Source organism: Plecotus auritus, assembly GCF_963455305.1.
Source record: "Plecotus auritus genome assembly, chromosome: 8".
NCBI lineage: Eukaryota > Metazoa > Chordata > Mammalia > Chiroptera > Vespertilionidae > Plecotus > Plecotus auritus.
In genome coordinates, this window is record NC_137782.1 from 11,960,384 (window position 1) to 11,977,008 (window position 16,625).

Consider the following 16,625-nt stretch of genomic DNA (forward strand, 5'->3'; position numbering starts at 1 on the left):
GGTGGTGATAAGAGGCCTGATGCTGCCCCTGCCTCAGGTCCCCGCCCCATGCTGCCATGGAAAATGCAGGGATGGCCCTCGGGGCCCAACCACTTCCAGGCTGTATGACGGCTGTGGGCAGGCCATGCGTGCATCTGCTCCTCATCTAGACTAACACTGCCCTGATGCTGCTATGAGATAGCTGAGAAAACATGCCTGGAGTGGCGTGATGGAACCTGGTAGGTGCCTCTCAGTGAAGGCAGCTCTGCCCTGCTCTCTGCGTCGTCACAAAGGACGAAGGCCCTTTGAGGAATGCCCTGAGTGCATTTTCCTAAAGCCACCTAGATTAGGGTCATTACCTGGTTTTATCATCAAAGACACATAGAATTAGAGGAAATGGACTGTCTCACAGTCCCACAGTGGGTCAGAGGCTGATCCCCAGCCTGCAGCTGGATAAAGATGTTCTGCCCACCTACTCCTCCCGCCCCCAACACTGCTGGTTACAAAGAGCCTGGGAAAGCTCATTCAACAATCAACAGATTTGGGGAAAGTGACAGGATTGAAGGGGAGGAGGGCTTTCGGCACAGATAGAGGCTGTGGTTTTAAGCAATGCTGGGGCATCTTGTGGGTGGCACACAGAACACTTTATTTGGAGTTAGAAGACCTGGATACTGCTCTCAGCTCAGCCCCTTGATATCGGTGCGATTCTGCTCTGGAACTAGCTGCACCTCAGTGTTTACATCTGTAAATTGGGTCTGACTATCCTTACCTGTCGCCTAGTATTGCTTTGAAGACCAGGAGGTACTGGATCAGAAGCTCCAGGCAGACTGCAACACATGGCAAAAACAACAACTTATTATTATAACAGCTTCTGTTTCTATATTGCTTCCAGGGTTCCAGAGAACTTTCTCACCTAGTCTCTTACTTAATGTATAGCAGTTGATAATAGGACTCTGGTATAAGCTGTCTAAGGCTGATGGCTGGCCCAGGCTCCCCTGAGAGCTAGGGGTGAGGTAAGCCTGGGCCTGGCCCTCCCACACAGTGAGAACAGCTTTTTGGCTCACCTCTGAGCCAGGCATTACTTTGCTCACCTGCTTGCACATCACATCTGTTTTAACTTTGGCCACTTCTGTTCTTCTCTATAGTCCAGCTCTTACCCTGACACCCTCCGAGGCACCTGTTCATCCCCTGGTGCCTGGTGCTCCCAGACTGCCCATGGGATGCCCCCGATGTCTGCGGCTCACCCGGCAGTATCCTGGGCCTAGATTTAACCCCCACTCCTGTGCCCCACCCCTCACGGGCTGAACTGCTAAAGAGGACCACTGTGTGACAGTGTGACTTCTCTTGGGGACAGGACTTCCTGGAGGTGATGCTCCCCCTAAAAAGAGTGGCTCAAACAATGGGTCTTGGGGACCATGGCAGCATTTTAGGACAAGAAGCCCCATTGGAATTTCTTCAATGCCCCCAGGGCCTAACACAGTGGTTGGTGCCCAGTAGGGCTACAAACATTTGCCTAGGTTGGAGGGTGGCACCGTTAGGGCAGGTGGCCATTCTGACTGCTTCTGGGACTCAGTTTCATTCCCTTATCAAGCATTTATTGAGCACTTAGTGGGCATCAAGTATTGTGCCCTCGGAAGGCTCACAGTCCAGTGAATGCCAAGTCAGGTGGATTGGAGAGGTCACATTTCAGGGTCAAAGATGCTCTAGGAACATGAGAGGCACCTACTGAATCCTGGCTTATGGCTTCCTGGAAGAGGGGATCCTGGAGCTGAACACAGAAGGTCAAATAGAATGAGAAAGGGAGCTGGGCAGGGGCATGGCACCTTCTGGCCTGCCAGGCTCCTCAGGCTCACTCTTGGGGCCTTAAGCAGGCTGGTCTGTCCTCCCAGCCTTTTCCATGCTCTGCAGGAGCGAACTATCCCAGTGGCTAGGATTCTGGGTCCTGGGCCCAGCCCGAGGTTGCTCTGTTGCTGTGGTGGGGCCTGGCCACACTGGTGGGGGAATGGGCACTTTTTGGGCTCCCCAGGCCCCACAACTGCTGATCAAGGTTTCATGTCTTTCAGAATAAGTGAACCAACTTATTCTTTAGATTGCAATTGACTTCCACACATAAAAGGTTCAATTAGTTTGAAGCAACATGTCCACCAGGAAAGGATTAAGAGCAAGAACACGGTTCTTTCTTAGCACGGGTGCAGCTGGGACTTTGGAAACCCCAAATCACTTGTAATCTCCTTTCGGAGCAGGTCAGCGCTGAGGGCCCCCCTTTGGTCAGTGGTAATATGCTCTCCCCGCTGGGGAAACCCGTTGGTTCCCAACCCTGAGGGATGGCCATGTGGGAGGAGTGGTTTGGCTGGTTGAGATGCACAAGGCCACTGTTCTTCAAAAGTTTTTGAACTTGGGCCCCTCCTTTGCTGGCTGCTGCCTTCATCCTCCTTTCCAGTCCCTGCCCCCATCAGCAACAGAAGTCCAGGGAATTGTGAGCAGTGGTGACTCCCAAGGGCTTCCTGAATCTGTCCCTGGATTGATTACCACGGGGGACACGGGGGAAATGTGAGCCGTGGCTTCCCTGCCAACGTGAGCGTCCATGTCACTCCCGTCCAGGGTTGGAGGAGAAAGTGTGTGTGTGAGTTCATTTAACTGTATGGGGGGCAATTCAACAGTGGCTGTGAAATTTTAATGCACAAATCCTTTGACTTGGGAGTCTGCTTCTATGAATTTATCCTACAGATTCTGGTATGTATAGGAAAGGACATATGTATAAAGTTGTTCATTGCAGTGATGTTTGTAAGAGAAAATATTTGAAACAACAAATGTTTATTAGTGGGAGACTAGATTTACCAAATATAGTACAGTCATACAGTAGAATAGTACACAGTCATACAAAAAACCAAGGATGCTTTTATAATACTGATCTGGGATGATCTCAAAGGTATTGTGATACAAGCAAGTACATCACCATGTTATGGCATGGTACCACTTGTGTAAAACAGGGTAAAAAGAATACATATTGCTCTTTATTTATATAAATATAAAGTCTTGCAGGAGAGAAACACAAGGACATATGAACAGGGAGAGGAACTGGAGGGTGGGTGAGAGGGACAGATGACAGGGATGGGAGGGAAAGTCTTGATTCTATACCCTTTGGTTCCATTTGAATTTTGAACAGTGTGAATATATTTCCTATTTGTGGTAGGCAGAATAATGTCCCCCCACAGACGCCCATGCCCTAATCCCCAGAACCTGTAAATATGTTGCTTTACAAGGGGCTTTGCAGATGTGATTAAGGCTTTGAGATGGGGAGAGGATCCTGGAGTAGCCAGGGGGGGCCCCAGTGGAATCACAGGAGTCCTCAACCGCAAAGAACCTTTCCTGGCTGTGGTCAGAGAGGGAGACAGGACCATGGAAGAACAGCCAGAGAGATGCTGTGTTGTTGGCTTCGAAGGTGGAGGGAAGGATCCACAAGCCAAGGAATGTAGGCAGCCTCAATGCTTGAAAAGGTGAGGGATGGATTCTCCCTGGCAGTCTCCTGGCTTGGACTTAGAACCTAAAGAACACTGAGATAATAAACTAGTGTGTTGTTGAAGGCACTGAGTTTGTGGTGATTTGTTACAGCGGTCATAGAAAACTAATATGCCAAATAATAAAGAAAGAAAACAGTGTTTGGAAGAAGCTCACGGTTCAGTTAGAGGGGAGCTCTCAGCACAGGCACAGAGGAAACACCCTGAGTTTCACTGCAGGGCTGTGCAGTGCAGAAATAAATGCTGCGAAACCGCTTACTTTCCTGAAGGACTTTGGGAAGCCAGTATGGCCAGGCACTGTGCGATGTGCAGAGACCACACCCCCCCAAACCCATGGCCCTTGCCCTAGCCGGGCTTCATAGCAAGTTGTGCAGTATCTCTCCTCGCCTGGCCCCCAGGGTGCATGCACTATGTCCCTCTGCCCCCTACCCCATCGCCTGTTGGGTGTGGCCTGTTTAGGTCCTTTGCCATCTTGGGCCCCGATGGACTAGACTTTCCCTCATTCCCGGCTTGTGTTCAGTCAGCCTTGAATCCCCTCAGGGCTGGAGAACCCACCACCTGTTGAGAAGCATGGTTCTGCCCTAAACTTTCCTCCTGAAGCACTCCACGTGGGCACCGTTCATTTCAGCACCACTCCAGGGCGGGTGACTCCGGTTTCTGCTTCAGGAGGTGTGCGTGCCACCTGCTCTCCTCATGGGACCACACACTCCCTCCTGTAGGGTCTGTCGTATTATTTGTTGTCCACCCATCATCTTGACAGACCTAACGTAATAGAGACTCACTGAAACCTGCGGAGTGCAAGCACCTGTGCAGCTCCTGTGGTTTGCACGGGGCAGTGCCAGGTGGGCATTAGGAAGGATGCAAGAAACGGAAAAAAGATGGAGACTTGGTCTTTGAGCCCGAGGTAAAGAGAAAGTGTATCCTTGTCCCCTCTGCCAACTTCTTTCCCCATGGCCATTTTATATAGGAGATGAAGGGGAAATGAATTCCTCTGTTAGTCCTCTCTCCCCTGTATGGCCGGGATGCTGCCACTCTTTGATTAGAAAGAGCCACCACGCTGCTAAGAGGTGCTTCTCAAGTCCTACCGCCTGCTCATCAGCCCCAGCTGCCCCCTCCTGCTTCCTGTCGGCTCTGTGCTGCCCTCCCACCCCCAGCTTCCCTGTCCTCTGAGCCATCTCTCGAGGCTTCCTCTCTCGGCCAAATGCACTGTGTGTGTCAGCAGCGGTGGCAGCGTGCACAGCCAGGTGACATGTGTATGTGCTGTGTAACTCTTGGACACTGGCCCTACCTGAGGGAGTAATCTGCCGGCATCAGCTCTGCCTCTGCAGGAGCCGTGGAGCCAGCATTTTCATGCAGGGACACAACAGGGTCCCCTGGAACAAAGCAGCTGCAGCCACTGTCTTTGCCCCCGGAGAGGAGCATAGGGCCGCAGGGAAGCATGGTGGTCCAGGGGCATTCCTGGGAGTCAGGTGGCCCGGGTTGGAGTCCACACTCCTCATTTATGAGCTGGGTGACCGTGGGCACTTACCCTTCCTGAGCCTCAGTTTGCTCATCTGTGAAAGTGGGAGCTGGACCCAGAGCTGGGATGATGGCAGGGATGTGCACAGATGGGGCTGAATTCTGAACCCGAGCTTGCGTTCTGGCCTGGCCCTTGTGGTGACGTCACTCTGATGGTTAAAAACCCTGCTTCTGGTAAACCGGACACAAAGCAGGAACAGGCACCAGCTCAGGGCAGGGGCGGCTGTGATGACCGACTGACTTATCTGTGGGAAGTGCCTGGCTCTTGGTGGCTGTTACGCTTTTGCAAGGTTCATGCCACTCTCTTGGCTCATTTCTTTGCTGCCAGACCCAGCAGGGATGTGGGTGTGCAGAGCCCCTTCCTGGACGCCCTCTGGGTGGGATCTTGGGTCCAGTCCGTTTGTCAAGCACGACTGCTAAACCCCCAGTCACATCATATGCCCTCCCGGCCTCCACAGCCCCCGGCTGTGTATCCATCACTCACCTCTCTCCTCAGCAGCCTCCCACGTGTCTGCCAGGCCTCCTCTGCCCCATTTCCTGCCCTTTTTTCTTGCCAACCTCAGCATTTTGCATACCATCTCCCACCTTGGTCTCAAAGTGCCTTTCCTGTTTCATCCCTGGAAGCTCCCCCTCCTGGAGTTGGCAGCCCGGCCTTGTCATAAAGCCCTCCTTTCAGAACGGCCCCCTCCCCGCTTGCAAACCCCAAGGTTCTCCTTTCTGACCACAACCTCCAGGGCCCTGCTGGCGTCCTGCAGAGAATTAGTGATGCGGTGGGCCCCGCCACGCATGGAACAGGGAGTTCACGTGTTTCCAAGGACGTGGGGGTTGGCGATAAAGCAGAGGCGACTGGGTCAGGTGGGAGAAGAGGCCCCCAGAAGCTGGGTGTGCAGAGGGGACAGGAGGAGCTTGCTGGTGGCTGCTGGCTCCCACCTGGGATGGAGGGGCAGAGGCAGAGGGCGGAGGCTCTGAGCTGCCTGGTGGGGACATGCCTTGCTCTGCCATGTGTCTGGTCCGGGGGTGAGCCTGCATCAGGCCGGGTGCCTCTGGTGGCTTCCTGGGGAGAGCAGGGGGAAGAGCGCCGGATTTGGGAACTGGAGCCCCTCTTAGGGGAAGAAGCAGGCAAGGGCATATTGAAACTTGGGATCAGTTTGCAGAACACTCCTTTTCGACAGCAGGAATGTATGGAGTGGGGGTTGAATTCCACATCTGAGCTCACCTCCAGTCCGCCCCATGTGGTAATGTCAGAAGCTCTCACGGTCTCTAAATCCCACAGCCAGTGAGGCAGAAATAAGTGCCTGTTCCTGTGAGGACTCAAGGCAGAGACTGCGCTCATCCGGAGGTCGGCCTGCCGTGGCCTCTCTTACCCAGCAGAGCTGTCCGAGGGAGGGAGACGTACCTCTGAGCATGGCCGAAACCGTGCTCCTCATTCCTAAGGACAGACACCCCTTCTGCTGACCCTGCTTCGAGTCCCAGGGTCGCCTGGCCTGGGAGTATTCTGAGTTGCACATTGGAAGCAGGGGGGGCTTCCGTGGGCAGGCACACCCCGGCAGGCACACTCCGGGCACCTCACTGTGGAAAGTGGCAGGTGGAAGAGGAGAGAGACCCGAGTGGCAGGGACCAATCGCCCGCACAGCAGAGCCTGGCAGAGATGTCAGAGGACCGCCAAGACAGGTTGCATGATGTTTAGCATCTCAGCTAGGAGCAAAGCTGGGACAGGTGTTTTTGAACTGATGTGTGTGTGTAACAAAGCTGGGGAGAGATGTACACAAACAAATTTTAGGTTTTATATTCTTTGCCCCAAGAGGAAGAGAAGTATATGAACATTAAACAAATACGTTGTGCAGTAGGGTTGAAACAAAACACATTTTGTTGCTGGGAGGACAATTTCAGTCACCTAGAAAATCCTCGTTTGTGAAATAACTCATGTGTACGGCTAGATAAAGGCTTGTTCCTGACAGCATCATGGAGTGTTTGGAAGAGACCATGCGATTCCGTACACCCACTGAAAACTCTCTATAGATGATGCAATCGAGGCTCAGAGATGTGAAGTGCTTTGTCCAAGGTTCTAGAGCCAGATGGTGGCAGAATGGGGCTTTGAACTTGATTCACTAGCGTGCAAAATGGACTTGGGGCCTGGATTCAGACATGGTACCTCGGGCAGGAGCCGCCAGACTGGGGCTGGGACCCCCTCTGGCCTCCTAAAGGTCAGAGCCAAGGGGTGGATGGGAGATTGGGGGCCTGAGACATCTGCCCAAGGACAAGTTGCAGAGACACTGTGCAGAATGGGGTGGGGTCCAGTGAATGGGTGGGTGGTGCTGGTGAGCCAGGAGAGCTGACCCGAGGTGCACAGGGCGGTCTGGGGGCAGGGAGTTGGACAGGGTGTGAGCCTATCGATATAGAAGCGAACCCTAGGCATCCACCCCCTGGACAGAAGCTTTGATACCTATTCTAGAGCAGCCCACCTTCAGGCATGTCAGGAACTGGTTTGAAAGGCAGCTTACAGCCCTGAAATGGGAAACAAAGAAGAAAATGACAAGCACCCCTTGTACTCTTGTGGGAGCCAGCTCCTGGAGTCGGGTTCTTGCTTTCCATTTCCTGTAAGAGAGGCGGAGAGGGCTCCAACCCCGGCCCGGCCAGTGCAAACCTGCGGCCGCTTCTTACTGAACATCTACCACAGACTTCCCATTCCCACTCTTAATAACCACAAGCTCAGGGTTACCAGGGTCTCCTTGTTGCTATAGTGACAGGTGATAGCGCCAGACTTCCAAAGCACTGGACCCTTGGCTTCGAGCGAAAACAGAATCTGGGTTGCTTTATTTTTGGGTTTGACTGAGAAGGTTTAAGGCACCATTTTCCAGCCCTTGTAACGATGGCAGTTTGTGCTCAAAATGTACCAAACCTCCGTATCACAGAATAACGGACACGTTGGGGGAAGTGGGCATCTGAGAATGTATAGAAGTCACATTTTAAATTACAAAAATGATAACACTTCTTTAAGAACATCTAGAAAGTGACAAATTTTATACGCGTGGTTACCTTACTGTAACACAGCCTTGGTGGCCCTGAGCCGTAGCCCTCCACCAGTTTTCCTAAACGTGCATTTGGCAGAGTGGACGACGAGCATGCATGTGATTGCCGGTCTGCTTTTTTAGTTACCGTGTCCTAAGCATCTTTCTGGGTTGCCATGTTACCTCAATAAACATTATTTGTATTGGTTGGGTAATATTACATCTTTTCAAAAACATTCTCCCACTTCGCCTCTTCAGTGTCTCTTGAACCCACACTTGGTCTCCATCATGCCATCGCTGTGAAAATTCTACTCCTTATGATTTGGTCAGCTGGCCAGCTTTGTCCCTGTCCCTGTCCAACCACCCCCCCCCCCCGAAACACACAAGCACACACACACACACACACACACACACACACACACACACACACACCAGGATTTCCTCTGCTCTATAGCCTTACTAATCAAAGGGTGATCCCAGACCAGTGGCATGGGCACCCCTGGGAGCTTGTTAGAGATGCAGAATCTTAGACCCCATGTGGGACCTACTCAATCAGAATCTACATCTGTATTTGGACAAGATCCCCAGGTTATTCATAAGCACATTTTATATATATATATATATATATATATATATATATATATATATATATATATAATTGATTTAAGAGAGGAAGGGAGAGGGAGAGAGAGATAGAAACATCAGTGATGAGAGAATCATTAATCAGCTGCTTCTTCCACACTGGGGATCGAGCTCGCAACCTGGGCACGTGTCCCGACTGAGAATCGAATTGTGACCTCCTGGTTCATAGGTCAACACTCAACCACTGAGCCATGCCCGCTGTGCCATAAGCACATTAAAGCTTGAGGAGCACTGACCTGAAACACACCTTCCCCATGGCCCCAGGATAGACTCGACACTCCTGGCCAGGTGAACAACCTGCTGAGTGGAGACCAAGTGGCGAGGGGGCAGGGTGGATAGGGCCAGGATCCTTAGAGAGGTTGTGGGGAGGGGGAGGCCTGTGAAGGGAGGTCTACAAGGCAAATGCATGGAAGATGCAGGATTGAAACTGAGGGCCCAGCTGGCTAGTAGGGGCAGGAATGTGGGCTGGGGTAGCACAACCACCACAATCATGCCCACTGTGTAGATGAAGAAGCTGAGGCACAGAAGTTCAGTTGCTTGCCCAAGGTCACAGGGAATAGGTGGTGAAGCTGGCATCCAAACCTGAACCAGAGCCCACACTCTTAACCACCCTGTAGTTCAGTGTAGGGTACTGACAGTAGGAAGAAAAGAATAAGAGGATGTTAAGCTCCTACAACAAGCCGGGTACTTTTTTATTTTATTTCATAGAATATTTATGGTAGCCTTTGGATGGAGTATTCTTACTCCAGTTACAAATGAGGAAGTTTGTTTTACCAGGGATAAACTCTTACTTAAGTTCATGTTGTTACTAACAGCTGGAGTCAGGATTTGAACTCAGGACATTTTGGGTACCGAGTGAGGTGCTTTCTACCTTGCAAACTCCATCAGCAAGGTATGGAGTTGGTCTCTGCCCTCAAAACAGCTTCTCTTCTTCCTACCTACCTCCTGCTTAAAACCCCACCTCTGGCCCTAGCCGGTTTGGCTCAGTGGATAGAGCGTCGGCTTGTGGACCAAAGGGTCCCGGGCTCAATTCCGGTCAAGGGCTCCTTGGGGGCAGGCTCCTCCCCAGCCCAGGCCCTGGTCAGGGCTCCTGCAGGAGGCAACCAATCGGTGTGTTTCTCTCACATCAATATTTCCCTCTGTCTTTCTGGACACATTCCCCTTGCCCATTAAGGATAAACATGGGGCAAGTCTCAGATGTTTTCTCTCAATCCTTACAACTGTGAAATGCTAGGATGTCAGAAGGTACCTGGTTTAGCATTTAATCCAACTCCCTCATTTAAAAAAGGCAAGGAGATGGAAGCCCAGAGAACTCAAGTGACTTGTCTGAAGTCACACAGCCAGCTAGTTACAGAGCCGAGACTCTGGACTCAGTGCTCCTTTCCTGACTCTGGGCTGTATCTTTATCTGTTGCCCTGTCAGGCCAGCCAGCACCGGGCAATGTTGGGTTGCTAGGTCAGTGCAAGTTCAGGCTGGAGGATGCAATGGATGAACCTCTTTCATAAAAAAAAAAAAAAACTAGTAAAAATAATGTCTGCTTGTTAAAGATCCAAGCAGTGTACAAGTATGTCCGGAAACACTTAAAAACACTGCCCTCCTCCGGGCCCTCCCCAGCCCACTCCCCGGGGGTAACCACTTAGCGCTGTCTTCAATGTCTCCTTAATTTTCCTGCCAGCGTTGGGTTTTGCAGGATCCATGCCACAGCAAGGCTATTTTTAACAAGCATCCCAGGCTTCAGGGGGTTGAAGAGAGGGGAAGAAAAAATATTCCGTTTGTATATTTTTAATCCATGCACATTTGAGAAGGCAGTGGCTTTCCTGTCCACCCTGCCAAAGGTTTTGGGAAATTTATTAGACTTTCTGGGTGCAGGGTAATCCTTTCTCTTCCCTAATGAGGCTGGAAGGCCAGGGAGGGGTTTCGGTGGTGTATCCGGGGCTGGTGGCTGTCTCAGCTGGCTGCCTCCTGATCCCGCCTGCCCCCAGCCCTCACCCTCCTGCAGCCTCGGAAATCCTGGCTGGGTATCCCAGGGCAGAGGAGGCCTGGGAACCTGACTCTCTGGGCCAGACTCATATTTAGAAATGTCTCCAGCCAGAGGTTGGCGTCTGTCCCGCTTGGGCTCTGGGCAGGGGGTGCGGTCACATGTGCTGCCTTCGAGTGGGCAGATTCTGAGTGGGCAGCAGCCCACATTGAATATAAACACGCTCCTTTTATACCGAGGCGCTGGTATCTGAGCCTGTGCTCCGGATACTGACTGAGGCCAGTGCTGGTAGCCAGACGGGCGGCAGGGGGAGGCAAGAAAGATGCCCCGTGGCTCGAACTGGTCAGAATGGTGGTGGAGAACAGTCCCAGCTGCCTGCCCACCCCAGTCCTTATATATTTGCTTCCCTCGGTGCCTAGAGTACAGTCCCTGCCTGAGTAGGGGACTTGCGGGGACAGATGGGGGGGCAACAGGGCCCCGTTCTGGGCTTCCCTGTCCTTTCAGGGGCGATCTGGGAGGTGGTGTGGAGTGGGACAGGGTGTGACCTGGATGTGGGGCCACCTGTGGCAGGGTCTTCGTCCACCTCTCCCCGTCTGTGAGCCGCCAGCCCTTTAACTTCTCCAGGTGGCACCTACAAAATGTGGCCCACGGTGACATCATCGTGAAGGCTCTGACAGAGAAGGTTCTACCATTCCTTGCTCACCCTGCCTTCTTTTCCATGACAGTGCATGACAACAGATGGATGAGACCAAATGATCCCAGCCTTAAGCAGGAGACTCTTGGGTAACAGTCATGAGCTCTTCCATTCACTCAGGCCTCCGTAGTTAGTGAGGACCTGTGAGGTGCAGCCCTGTGCTGTCACTCGCCTACGGTGGCTGTTAGGAACTTTCAGCTCTCCTCATACCGCACCTCTCCACCCCTCTGCAGGCCTGCCCCGGGGACCGGAGTGGCTTGTTCATCAAATTCAGCTCTCTGTAGTGGAGGCTGCATTCCTGCAGCCGAATCTTCAGAGAGAATCCAAATGCAGCATCAGGACTTCCCTCCTAAGCCTGATGCCAAGCGAGCGTCAAGTCCTCAAGCCCCTGGCAGCCCCCACCTCCCTGCCCCCTCCTTCCCTCCTCTCCCCACATCTCAGAGGAAGAAAGCTCAAGTAGAGGTCAGGAAGGGTTAATAAATATTTTCTTTGTACCTCCTGGGAGAAACATGGTAAATACACAATAACAGGATGGATGGATGGATGGATGGATGGATGGATGGATGGATGGATGGGTGGATGGGTGGATGGATGGATGGATGGATAAGTGACTAACTGACTGAATGAATGAATGGGTGAATGAATAAATGAATAAGCGAGTGAATGAATGAAGGAAGGAACAAATGGGAATTCAGTCTCTGCTCCAAAGGAACTTAAATTCGAAGGAAAAGGACTGGGCTTGTGGGACTGAAGAGGACCCCAGGGATTCAGGGATCAGAGTCACACCCTCCTTTTATGGCAAAGGAAATGCAGGCTCAGAGGCGGGAGGGGCTGCGGTGCGATGCTGTGGCAGACCTTGGAGGTTAGAGGATGGCGAAATCACCTAGGGAGAGTGAGATCCGGAATCCAACACAAGGCTGCCCTACTTTCCCTCTGCCGCTGCCCTCAGTGTCCCTCGTCCTTGGAAAAAAATTGCCTTTTCATGTGGTTGGGAGTGGACAGTGTAATTTTTCTTCGAGGGTTAATTGTTTTGCTGACAGCACAGATAATTAGGAATGAGAATCCCGGAGTGAGGGCGACAGCACCATCTGCTGTGAATATGTTTCAGCCCCACCTTGCAGGAGGGCTCGAGGGCTCCGGTTCTCACCCTCCCCACCCCCAGTCAAAACCAATGTGCTCTGGGGGCTTGCTTCAGGAGCTGAGCCACCAGGTGACCTGCAGCTAGCGGGGTCGGTGGAAGGGTGCAGCATGGTTTCCCTCCCGCATAGCACCCAGTGCACACAGTAGGGCCCACTAAGAGCAGCAAGGCTGAATGAGGCCCCTCCGGGCTGTCTGGGACACAGCGCGCTGACACCAGGAGGTGCCTTTCTCATCTTCCTGTGGCCTGATGTTCTGAGGTCTGGTCCTCTGTTGGCTGGAGGTGGGCAGTGGGGAGACCCTGCCTTTCATCGCTGGTAGGAATTTCCTAGGTTGCGACTTCCTCTGTGTCAGTAGGAGCAGAGCCGCTTTGGAATCCAGCAGAGAATCCCACTGTCAGGAGCAGCCGAGATCTTTCTTCATACGGTGGAACCGCATGGTCCTCACCCCCGCCCCCCATTTTTATTATTTAGAAATAAATCATATATACAAAAGAGCATTGGCACATATATGTGCTTTCTGAAGGTAATAGTAATAATTTCTTTGTTCTTTCAAAGGGACTTCTAACCCCCAGTGCTGCCTTGCCCAGAAATGCCTCAGGAACCAGAGCCACTGGGAGCCAGGCCACCCAGGGGCTCAAGGTCAGCACAGGCCTGAAGCGTGGCTATTTGTCACTGCCAGTTTCCTCTGCCTGGGCTGCTCCTGGCGGCCGGGAGCCTCCACATCCCTGTCTTCCCTATTTATCACTTGTTCTCTCTGTGCTTTCTTCTCCTAGACTCTCCTGTCAGGGGAGAAACCAAAGGCATGCTTGTGCTCTTCTCCCCATCCCCCCATAGCAGGCCACGCCTGTTTCTGCTCCCCCCTTCCCACTCCTGTTGGCCGGCCACACCCCAGAGGTGAAATGAAATGACCCTAGGAACGTGGAGCTTGCTGGAAAGAAGGGTAATTGGGAATCAAGAATTCCAGTCTTGACTCTTTCACTAACTTACTGTGTGACCTTTAGCGAGATTCTTAACCTCTCTGTGCTTCTGTTTTCTCATTTTTAAAATACCCCTTTACATTCCAATGGATGCAAACACAGCTTGAAGGGCATAAACCATTACAGGTGTTGGAAGACATTGCCATCCTCGTGTTTACAAAATCCATGGGGCTTCATGTGCCTGCCTTCCTTCCCACCCCCACCCCTGTTCATGGTGCTTCCTCTTACCTACAGTGCTGGGTGCCCAGGCAGAGCTGTCCACCTGCTGCAGCCCCTTCTCAGCAGGGTTAGGGTTAAGGTTAGGAGCCTGAGATTTGGGTGGAGCTCAGGGTCACAGCCATCCGGGCAACAGGAGCCCTCCCCCACTCCCCCCTAGTTGCTGGAGCCTGTGCCTGGTCAGAGGTGAAGGACTGAGAAGACCTCTACACCAGGGCAGGGCTGCTTCTAGCTGGAGCCCCTTACCACCCACCCCTACCACCTCTTAGTGTGAGCCACAGCCTTGGCTGTGAAATGTAGTCACTCAGTGTCCAGTGTCTGTGTCCCTCACCCAATGAGGTCTGCACCTGCACTCTTGTCTCTCACTCTGCATGAAGGTCTATGAAATGAGGCTTTCCATCAGCCACAGGTTGGTGGCCTTCTGGAGCACCTCCAAAGCACAGCACACCGGAAGCCTTGTCCCAGGGACCGGGGCTACTAGAGTTGAGGATGGTCTCCGGTAGACATGTTCTTGTTCTTTGTGGTCTCATTGGTGGAGGAGAGCACCCCAGTCCTTCTGCTTTCCTGGGCAGTGAGGTTCTGTTGGTGGTTACGAGCCAAACTCTGACTGGTGGTTAGGATGAGTGAGTAAAGGTGGGTTTTTCAGGAAGATAAGAAATATGCAAGGTAAGAAGACAGGAATACAGGTGTGTGTGTGTGTGTGTGTGTACACATGCAGGCTGAGGCTTGGGGATAGTGTTGGTGGGTGGGACATTGGCAGTGAAAAAAGACTCTGGCTGATGTAGAATTCACGTAGTCACCAGGAATTGCAAGACCTAATAATAAAGAGCAATGAGAAGATTGCTGGAAAGTTCTAGAACAGTTAAAACTTGGACATGTGTCTTTGGCCCTGGTAACAGAGACCTCTGTTCTTCCTCAGGTCCCCTCTGAGGCAGCTGAGCGCTCAGAAGGCCTCACCACCCCTGAGGAGTGGGCCCACCAGCAAAGCAATAAGGGATGGCGTGGAACCCTCCCAGGGCCTGAGGAGAGCGTGTAACCCACAGCCCATTGGACCCGGAGCCTCTAAGTTGGGGGGCTGCACCAGCCGAGAGACAAGAAGAATGGATGCTTCGGCCCCTGGCGACATGCACACGGTGTAATGACAGGTAATGAACCTGCGGCTCATCTATTCTTTCTGAATGATATGACAGGTAGGAGAATACATCAGCCTGCAGGAGACATAAAACGTCAACCCTTGGGAAGATAACTATGCAAACAAACCTAGTAAGGCCTGATAAGATGATAGATGGATGCTTCCCAGTTATTAGTTTCTGCCCTGTGTGCTTGCTGGAGCCAGGCCCCGGAAGATTTAGCATCAGGTGGGTTCGCTTCCTGTGCCTAATGGGAAGGCCTGATGCCGTGATGTATGTAACACCTCTTGTTTGAAGAACTCAGGGTAACAAATCAAGAAGTCATTACTCCCCGTCAGCTCCCCTGGGAACCAGGGAATTGGTGGCAGGGAATCAGGGAGCAGAGGCAGCTATAGGCACAGCTCTTTCGTGCCTTGGTGATAACTGAGGGGTGGACCTGGGGACTCCCTGGGTGGGAAGCCTGCCGATTGGTTCAGATTTTTCAAATGACAGGGTGAAGCGTTGGGTTGGTATTTCTTGTAAAAAAAAAAAAAAAAGATAGGGGGACTTTGTGGCTCCCTCCATTCCTCCAAGGATGCCAGGGCAAGGAGCCAATGATCAGGGATGGCTGGGGGAGGTCATGAGTAGGTGTCTGGAGAGCCTGGGAGGAGCTGACAGACACAGTGGGGAGGCGGCTAAGACAGGAAGCATTGAGCAGGTCCCCAGAGCCTAGAAGGCAGGGCCTGAGGGTGGAAGGATGGAGGACAGTGGGACTGGATACCCCAAAGATGACCTCTGTCCCATTGGTTCTCTGGTCTTCACTGTGTGTGTTTTACAGTGCACCACTCTGGCAACTTCCATCGGGAAAATGGAAGGCTGGGGAGGGAGCAAAAATAGCTTGGGGCCTTGGGAAACTGACCAGGGCAGGGGGAGAGAGCCAATGACTTGGGGCAGGAGGCCCAAGGGGGTGTGGCAAATTCCATTCCAGCACAGGCCAGTGTCAGGGTCCACAGGGTCGAGGCAAGGGGTGGGGAAGGGCAGAGTATTAAGACTTCTGGGTGGCCTTGTTCTAAATCAGGCAGAAAGAATTAGATGAAGAAGGAATCCAGAAATCTGAGCCCAGCTCTAGGAAATGGATCAGCTACAGGCACCAGGCGGGCTCAGGACTTGGCTCCTGTCTATATGAGGAAATGGACAGGGAATCGAGTTCCAGGGACCCAGCAAGGATAGTCAGGGGACTTGTTATGCCTCAAGGGGCTTAGCGAGGGAGCTGGCAGCTCCACAGGTGCCCAGGATAGCTGTGTCCCTGGGTACCTCAGACCATAGTGTACTGACCCTGGGCCATTCCCAGATCCCTCCTTTCAGTGGGGCAGGTGGGCTGTGCATCTCAGACTTGACTGGGGATCTGAGCAGGGCTGACCCTGTGGGGCCTCATGGTGGGAGGCGATGGAGGTTACAGGGAGGCAGGAAAGGCCCTGCAGGTGGGGGAGTGAGGACTTCATCATGCATGAGGCCAGGAAGGTAAGGGGCAACATACTTCTTGATCAAGGCAAGAAAGAGCGTAGGATTTGGTCTATCAGAAGGTTCTTAACCTAGTTTACCAATATTTACCAAGTACCTATTATGCCCTGGGAACTGTGCTAGGTACCAGAAAAGCAAAGACCCCTGAGGGATGTCTGCCCATGGGGAGGAGTACGTATGGGGCAGAGGAAAAAGCACAGCAATGGAGACAGATCCAAGACGCTGAGAGCCTCGGACTCCTATCTTCACAACAGGACGATTCTTACTCACAGGCTGGGTGGGAGAATTAAATAAAATAAAACATGCAAAACACTTGGCACAGCAGC

At 52.4% G+C, this 16,625-nt stretch overlaps 1 protein-coding gene across 1 annotated transcript in view; it reads left to right on the top strand.

Moving 5' to 3' along the window:
• ZBTB7C (zinc finger and BTB domain containing 7C) overlaps positions 1-16,625 on the top strand; it is a 299,836-nt gene that overhangs the window by 56,072 nt on the left and 227,139 nt on the right. Inside the window, exon 2 of the mRNA XM_080685708.1 lies at positions 14,589-14,814. The gene's annotated coding sequence lies outside the window, so the exon portion shown is untranslated. The remainder of the gene's footprint in view (positions 1-14,588; positions 14,815-16,625) is intronic.